The following is an 8,740-nucleotide window of genomic DNA, read 5'->3' on the forward strand; positions in this document are numbered from 1 at the left end:
CACAAATATGCAGTATGAAATGATCACACAGAATAACAAAGTGTAAAACCGAATTCCAATTCAGCGAAGTGCGAACCAGACATGTGGCTTGATGGCATCACAGAAGTAAGCTCCTCTTGACACGACCATCAGGTGCAAGTGAACAAGCTCTTCAGTGTCATGACATCCAGAACTACAGTACAGTATATCCAACAGTGCCGCCATCATTAAAAGGCAGAGTGCTTAACATGCCCAACAATAAACTCAGTTATGTGACCTAAACAGATCCCATGGTGCTTTGATCCCTGTAATATGGCTGCCCCTTCACAGCCGGTCAGGTGAGCAGCACGGCACCCGAGAACAGAAGAAGTTTGAGGAGGACGTTGAAACACATATGGACCAAAACAGCATATTTAAGCACTTCAATGTCAATAAAACACCTGTAACTTCATTGGTGTGAAGTGACGTGGCTCAAGCTTAGCAGCACGTTTTGCCCGCAAAATTCCATATTGATGAACAAAACTGGTTGACTGGGCTGCAGAGCATCATGGGAAGTCACCACTACTGAGGTTGTTGTTGAGGGTGATGGCTACTCCACTTCACTCATTCGCACAGCAGCTAAAGAGGTTGGGTGACTCGACTGAAGCCAGGGAAACTGACCTTATTGGGACTGTGTTTAAAGAGGCCGTTCAAAGAACCAGACATTGTAGTCAAAAAAGCCAGAACTGGCTCACCAGCCGTAGGTTCCTGTTCTCATTGTACAATTTATCATGCAAGCCTGTTCAAAATGTAGTCCGTGGTTGTATATGGAAATTCAATTTGATTGTTTTTTTTTTTTCTTTTATGACGTACGCAGAATGCAAACACACCATTTCTTATTGCTTATGTCCTGGTTGACTTGAAAATCTAGTTTAACTTCGATAACATCATTTGGACCCTGCTGCCATTTCCCTCCAGCTAAGGGTCAGATAACCCACAGAACTGTCTTAGCAGTCAATGCTTGGGCTGAACCACAGTTTGATACTCAGGAGGTGATTGAAAAGACTCAGATAAAAAATGTTCCGACACGTGTTGATTGTGAAATTCCATCCTGGTTCCTAAATAACCACCTCACGCTTTAATCTCGCAGATAACCCCCCCCCCAAATCCTCCTTCAATGTTGCATGCATGCAGAGCTGTGTCACCCCGGCGCTCTTCACTCTGGGCCAACAATAACATTTTCTTATCACCTCACCACTTGAGCTCTTTCCTCTCCCCCTCGTATTAGCGGGGATAAAAATAGCGCCGCGGCACGGGGGGATCTGCCTATTTGTGACCACCCATGGGGATGTGGAAGCTGTGTTCCTGCTCCACCTTTCTCCTCTGCCCCTCTGCGTTAGCCCCCCCTCCCCTACAGTCCCACCCTCTCTGATTGATCTGACCCGCCTTCGCCGTCTTAAATTACACCAGCTCAGTCGCTTTGCACTGGGAAAAAAAAGGCTGATCATAATTCTCCGCAATAGCTTTTAAAATGTTTTCAATTTCAGCCTGCGGCCTAACGCCACCCTCGCTATCAACCCACCCACCCCCACTTGCCCTCTTCTCTCCCACTTGCCCGCCAACATATTTCATGATGAATTATGGGGCGGAGTAGATTGTTTTTTAAGTTTACTGCCCAGCTCAGTGACAAAGAACTGCTTACAAATCAAGTGTGTGTGTGTGTCTGGTCGGGGGTTGTGGAGAATCGCGTGCGTGTCACTGAGAGTGTGACAGCATACGTCCATGAGTCCATCTTTTCACTATACATGCAAACTGAAAACGCCCAGTTGAAGGGACCATGTAGATGTGTGTTGCTACCCTGTATATCAGCATCCCTTCAATTGAATGGCCACGTTGACCTCCAGGTCTCACGGTCAAGATCCTGCCTTGAGTGCAGGGCCATCTCCATGCATCATCCACTAGGCAAACTTGTCATTGCCCTTCACGTCAGATCATCCTCATAGTTGAGTTGTCCATGACATTGTATGCACTATTTCTCTTCTTATTTTTCTCAGTGTGTTAATAAGGATAATGTTCAGTTTCAGGAGATCATCAGTTTTTGAACGACTCGGAATTCGAACGTCTCGGAATTCGAAGAAAAACCAGAACTCGAACGCCCCCGAAATAAGCCGGAAAAAAACATAACGTGTGCGGACCGATCAGCTGACCCACGACGTGCTTTGTTATTGTGTATAGCGCAGCCTCTGTATGCAGACGTGTCCCGTTAGCTACATTTACTGACTGTTTTTTCTTCATATTGAGGTGTAAAACCTTTCCTGTCTCCGCACTGGACCGTGGTAGAGTGTCACAGAGGAGGTGCTCGCTCTCCACACCTCCGAGGCTGGAGCTCACTCCAGGGTTTGATGTCCTGTTGTGGGCTGGAGCTGGGACAGGGATGAGGCGAGTCTGGGACAGGGCGTGACTTGGTTTATGACTTTGTCACAGCCAAACTGCACAGAAGCGCACATTCAGAGCTGGACACGCACCGGGCACCTCTTCACTTCTGGAGAGACGTCACTCACTCGGCAACCCCTCCCACATGCAGCGGCCACACACATAGAGGAACAGCGCACCTGCACTCTACATTCACTCCTACAAAAGACTATTTTAAGGCTTGGAACACATTATTTCTTTTTCTATTCATTGTAATAGGAAAAATTGATTCAGTTTTTGAACAAATCGCTTCTCGAACGGCCGTCTGGAACAGATTGCGGTCGAGAACCGAGTATGTATCTGAGTTTAAATGACTTAATAACAATATTTTTGCTAGTTACACACTGGTTAATAATACATTAAAATGGTGGGCACCATGTTGTTTTTCAACATCTAATGTGTTTTCCAAGCTGCATCTTCGTGACTTTACATTTTGTATGTGAAAGAGCCTGGCTAATATGCTTCACTTCAGAGCCTCAAAATGACCGTCCTTCTGGCACCACTCCTCATAGCGATGGGCGCGTACATGTGCAGCTCTGCCCCAGACCCCACTTCTAACAGGGAAAACCTCCACACTGACCTCAATAGCTGCCTCACTGGCAGCCAGCTGCTGGTGTTGCATCACGCTATCATAAGATCCATTTGGATTTCCTTATCACCTATAAATGAGATGGGCCGTAATCTTCTGGAATGCATTCCCCGATACTTCCTGGAGCCCAGGACTCATTGTTGCTCACTAACAGTTGAATGTTTCTTCAGTGAATTGACGCCTTTAAGGTTCTATGAAGTCAAACAATGGCTTGTGCTCACACAAATATGACATATTGTGTTTTAGTGCCATGACCTAAATGTACTGTTGTGGAAGGAAAGCTCATTGCTTTTGACACTTTCAGTTCTCGTACAAACTTTAAATTATTTGAGAGCAGTCTTCACAGATGCTTAATGTCTTAAAAAATATATACTTTAACTACCATAAGGAGTATTTTGTGGCCGCTATATTGCTCTCTCTGATACTTTTTTCGCCTCTCATAAGCCATTAGCATTGGAAGGTAGAGGAAGTACTGCACCAATTCTCGGATTAAGCAAGGATCCCTGGAGGTGCTCCTCATGGGACCAGTGAGCTGTTGAGTGTACAAACTTAAGCATGACAAGGCTCCATTCTGCTGGAGAAAATCAAGTATTTTTCTTGATCTGTTGTATATGAGTGCGGACGGAGATTTTGTACTGCCTCTTTCTCCGAATACCTGGTTGGATGGAACGTGCATGTGTATTAGCAAACGCTTCAAAAGTAGGATTCAAAGTCTGCATACAGTGTGTATCGGATCCACTTTGCTTTCTTTCCGTTGACTCACTTGCGGCCTGAGAAACCATCGCACTCTTAACAGTAGATGATCGCGGAACCCAGTCTAGACGCCGAAAGTAGCATTCACAATGTCACCAAAGCAAATTGCAAATCAATGTGTGAATCAATGTGAGGCAATATTTTAAAGTGTTGGAGAGCGAAAATAGAATTGCAGTTTGTAGCAAGCCTTCAACCAAACAATCCAGAGAGCCTTCTGTTTACATTGTTAGCCGACTACTCCGGCCAAGCAGACTGGCGCTAAAAGGACATTTGCTGTCGGTTTATCCATTTTCAGCCCCTCTAGTTTTTTGGAACACGTTTTTTTTCATGGACACATTTGCAAACTGCAAAACTAAACAACCACGTTCAATGTTTGGTTTTCAGCCATGTCTTTTTATTTGAATTTTATTCTGCTATTCTTCTCCAATATTGCAAAATGACTTCTCTGCAAAGTCGCAGCATATGTTCAGAACATGCCTGCCCCCCGACACCACACCTTTCACTGTGTTCCCTCCCCCCAACCTGTGCTCCATCTTTCTGCAACAGCGAGTGAAGACGACAGCCAGTGGCCTTTTCCACACTGCGCCACTCTCCACCCAGGAAACTCCCGGCAATCTCTGTGGGCTGCGCCAGACCAGCATGAGATCCGGATCTGCTCGAAAGGGCCGAAAGCACAAAAGGCCAGCTGCTTGTGGAGAGTTGGCTCGAGCTACAGGCTCACTGAACATGCTGGAAACATGAAGTGTGTCTGTACATCCAGTCAAATGGATCGCGCTTGTGCTCGACGAAGGATTTGGCATTGATGAAATTAACACCAATATTCTGCATAAGGAGTCCAATTTTTTTTTTTCATTTCATATAAAATCAATGCAGTTTATTTGTAATTCAGTGGTCTCTCTGGTTGAATAGTGTGTGAATGTGTGAAGATAGTTAGAATACAGCCAGAAGTCTTGTGTTTCTCGGATGTTTCCTGGATGATTTAGCCAGTGGATGCCAAGAATGAAATTGCCGAACTGAACTTTTCTTTTTTTCCAAAGTAGGTGGATGCAAAGTTGGTCCTGATAGCATACGCAACATAAACAAACTCATCCGTAGCATGTTGTATCACTGAATATTTTGACAGTCTGGAGTGTGTGAGGCAGCATATACTGTAACCAACAATCCTGTGATCATGTCCTAAAGTCGGCTGTTTGACAATGAGCTGTCATACTAGACATATTTGTAAATGCATATTTGTGTAGCATCATTTGTTGTGACTGTTTGGTAAGCACGTGTAGACAGTAGGGGGCGCCCTGACTTGACTGCAGGTGGAGTAAGAAACAGACTTGAGCCAGAGCGACATCACCAGCAAAGCAACATGTCGTCTAGATGGTAAATGTTTTACTTTTCTCCTTGTGTTTGCACCGTACACCGGATATGAGTGTTAGTTGAAGACATGACTCATTTCTTTATTTGATGGTGAATTCTACATGTAAAAGTGTTCATTGTAATGAGACGGTGCAGCCAAGCTGGTGCCAACACTGGACACGACTTGCACAAAATTCTAAACAACCTCAATGTACTATGATGTTTCCTGCATTCTCTTGTTCACCGTGACTAAATCACAACGGCATTGCCTTTAAAAATCTCTCGGCCAGTTAAATTCTTCCAATTTATTATAATTATTATACTTCTTTTGAAGTCAACATAAGGTAAGAAATGTATTATCAAAGGTGGTAATATGACAATAATGCCCATGTGCTGAAGTAGAACTTCACTTTAACTCCCTTTTATTTATTTACTGTAACGGCTTTGGGCACTCTGTTCGTACATACTGTTAAGACAACTTTGAATTGAGGTAACTGTCAAAAAATCATCGTATTTTGTTCAACTGAAAATAATATTTTCAATCTCTCATCGAACAGATTGAGAATGTATTAGAGGAGATTGAAATAAACATTCACTCGTTCTTAAAAACAACAGTTAAGCTTGGACTACTTATTTATGTTATTTTAAAAGAGAATCATTTGGTAAACTAAAATATAAAATGCTTGAAATTTTACTAAAAAAAAAACAAAAAACAACGTGACTAATGAATCTGAAAGGGCACAACTGGTATGCAATCTCCCCTCATGAATAACTCATCGCAGGCTTTAGAATATATATTCTAGGGAGAGCTAATGTGCAGTGAAAGCCTCTACTTTACTTGAAAGCTGTTTTCATGAAAGAATCATTTGGCTCTCAATATTGCCTTTATGTAAGAGTAATGTGTGTGTCAACAGTGTGAGAGACGTCAAGGCCAGTGAGGTCGCTGTTATCATGCAGTCAGTTCAAATCACTTCCTGAAGGATATGACCTCGATAAAGGGTTAATACTGTTGTTCATAACATCTTACTTGGTTACCAAGTCCTTACCAAGTATTGCCATGTTTGTTTTAAAAGCTTAAGCTTATTGTCTGATTCATATGAGTCAATAACTTTACAAATCGTGGAACTTGAAAAGTGTCAATGGGTCATAGTTCTACTTTCAATATTGCACACCTTTCCTTAGAATCTTAATACAAAATTACACATTTCATTTCTTCTCTAACCATTTTGGGTTACTGCTCCTTCAGCCACTTTTTCTTCCTTCAAATTCCATCCTTTACTTCATGTTTTACAAAAATATTTTTGTAATATTGTTTCTTTTTTGGACATATTTTTTTCTTCTAAATTTCCTGTTCTCCATAACACGTATAATTCTTTTTGCTGTTCATTCATTTTCCTCATTTTTCCTCATATTTTTTCAGTTATTTCTTTCTCTCTTTTGTCACCAATATATCTTGTGTCATGTCACAGACAAAGTTTTTAAAAAAAGTAAATAAATAAATAATAAAAATAATAATATTGGACCTAAAAGTTGGATCAAAACTAAGGACATAAAGATCATAAGTTGTTATGAATTACATATCACAATAAAAACGTGAATTAAATTTAGTCTCAGCCTCAGGTTCCATAATATGAACCAAGAGCCCACCCTTCATTCTTGCTAGGTGTGTGGTAGTAGGTTATGACGCCATGACTGCCGCTGGTCAGTCGCTGGTCAGCTTTGGTCTGGAGAACGGGAGTATACAGTGATCAGTCGTCCCTCACAGTCACTGAATTTGGGGGCTAAGAGATGAAGACCCTGGAGCTGAGGGACGTGATGTTCTGATGTGACATTAGCTCACTTCAAATGACCCCCCGAAGCCCCTCTTAAAACTGGAAGTAATACTGTTTTAGAACCAAGAAACTCTGAGGAAGGCTTTAAAAATCTGCCATCGCAATTATCGGGACGTTTTCCTTTTGTCGCAGATGCTGTTGTTGCCTCAAGCGGATTTTTTTTGTGACATTTAAAAGGTCTGTATTCAAACACTTTTTTGAGGTTTCCAGAGATGCTTGAAAAACTACTGTTGAACGTTATCGACGTCTGGTGCACTTAAGCAGGAACCGCTCACTCAAGCGCTCTGCTTCCTGGTGGAGCACAGGATGGCGACTGAAGGACTAAGCAGTTTCTTTTGCTCCCCACTTGCCGTTGCCAGGAATTCTTCATGCAGGACTGTCGTGATTCAATCAAGCGAGTCGATGCCTCATAAGGCCATTACACTTTGTGCACTGTCATGTGTTCTCCAACCAGTCCTGAACACGAGGGGGAAGTGGCCTACAGCGAAGCACGTGCTTCTGCTACCTCAACACCTATAAATAGTCCCATCTAACAAACATAAACAGAGGATGGAATCAATTAGAGAACGCACTGGCGTGAGGAGAAAAAACAGCTTGCGATCTCTGTAAACTTGAGCTGCAGGGCAGAGTCTCGCCGACACTTCGCGGCTCGGAGGCAGCAACGCAAGCGGCTTGTGATGTAGGGATGAAGAGATAAGTTATCAGAGCTCAACATCACAGGAAGTAGATGCTTGACCTCGTCTCTTTGATGCACTTTTGAGCCGGAGGGGAAACTCCACAGGAGGAGGAAACACGGTCGAGGTACCAGAAGTTGTGAGAGACACAAAGAGGTCTTACCTTCTGAGATGTTAGTGGGACAGAAGTGAGGAGAGTCAAAGGGTCCCGGGGCGGTCCAGGTGGTTGGGGATCTTGGTCCGGCTCCAAGAAAGGGCTGGAGAGGGGAGGAAGGATGGAGTGGCAAGGAGCAGGGATATGGGGGGGAGAAGAAATGCTTCTCGCCTCTCCTCTCTCTCTTTATCTTCCACCGATGTCCACATACACACACACACACAAAGACAGACACACGCGCTCGCAGGCAGACACCAAAACCCGGAGTCACTCGGATAAGCAGAGAAAGAGACTTTACATTTACACGCTCTGCCAGAGGGAGGATGGAGAGAGTTCCCCTCCCACCCACCTTCAGGCGACCAATGGGAGAGGGCCAAGAGGTGTCCTGGCAACCAATGGCAGCAGGAGCAGCCGGTGCTCTGCCCGAGCCAGTAAGTGCAATAGCTCATATCCAGTTGGAATAATGACAATATGGAAGGAGTCATGAGAAGCCTCCCCCCTCTTTGAAGGACGGGCCGAGCGGCGCAGGCAGTGATTTAGGGAGGCATCAGACATTAGAGTGATTAGATTCTCTCCTGCTTCTTGCCACAGAGCTGGCAGCCTCCCTCTCCGCCACACAGGCGCTGCAGGGACGCGCTAGTCAGCTGGAGTTTGACAGTTACTCATGTAGGAGCGGAGCAAAGGCCAGAAGCGTCACATCATCATCATCATCGTCGTGCACAACGCGGCCCATCTGTCAGATCACGCATTAACATTTGTGAGCCCGGTTGTTCGCATGTTTACCACTTCACTTCCAGGAGTCTTATTTTCCACCCACTCAATCGATGGCGGTGGCAGGCACCCAGCCTGATGACTGATCAATGGGAAGCTGTCAGGTTGAGAAATGAGAAGCACATCACATCCCCGAGTTTCCACAGGCAAGCGAACAAAACACCGGACGTAATGCAACATCAAAACCTGA

General features: G+C 44.2%; 1 protein-coding gene across 6 annotated transcripts in view; it reads right to left on the minus strand.

Annotated features, from left to right (window-relative positions):
* Window positions 1-8,088, minus strand: part of LOC128765662 (poly(rC)-binding protein 3) — a 58,258-nt gene extending 50,170 nt beyond the window's left edge. For 3 of the 6 annotated variants that reach the window (XM_053876576.1, XM_053876583.1, XM_053876575.1), the window contains exon 1: window positions 7,789-8,086. The gene's annotated coding sequence lies outside the window, so the exon portion shown is untranslated. Of the gene's footprint in view, window positions 1-7,788 lie in introns of all 6 variants that reach the window. The other 3 variants (XM_053876577.1, XM_053876580.1, XM_053876584.1) reach the window with 2 other exon arrangements.
* Between the last annotated feature and the right edge of the window lie 652 nt (window positions 8,089-8,740).

Source organism: Synchiropus splendidus, chromosome 10 (assembly GCF_027744825.2).
Source record: "Synchiropus splendidus isolate RoL2022-P1 chromosome 10, RoL_Sspl_1.0, whole genome shotgun sequence".
Lineage (NCBI taxonomy): Eukaryota > Metazoa > Chordata > Actinopteri > Syngnathiformes > Callionymidae > Synchiropus > Synchiropus splendidus.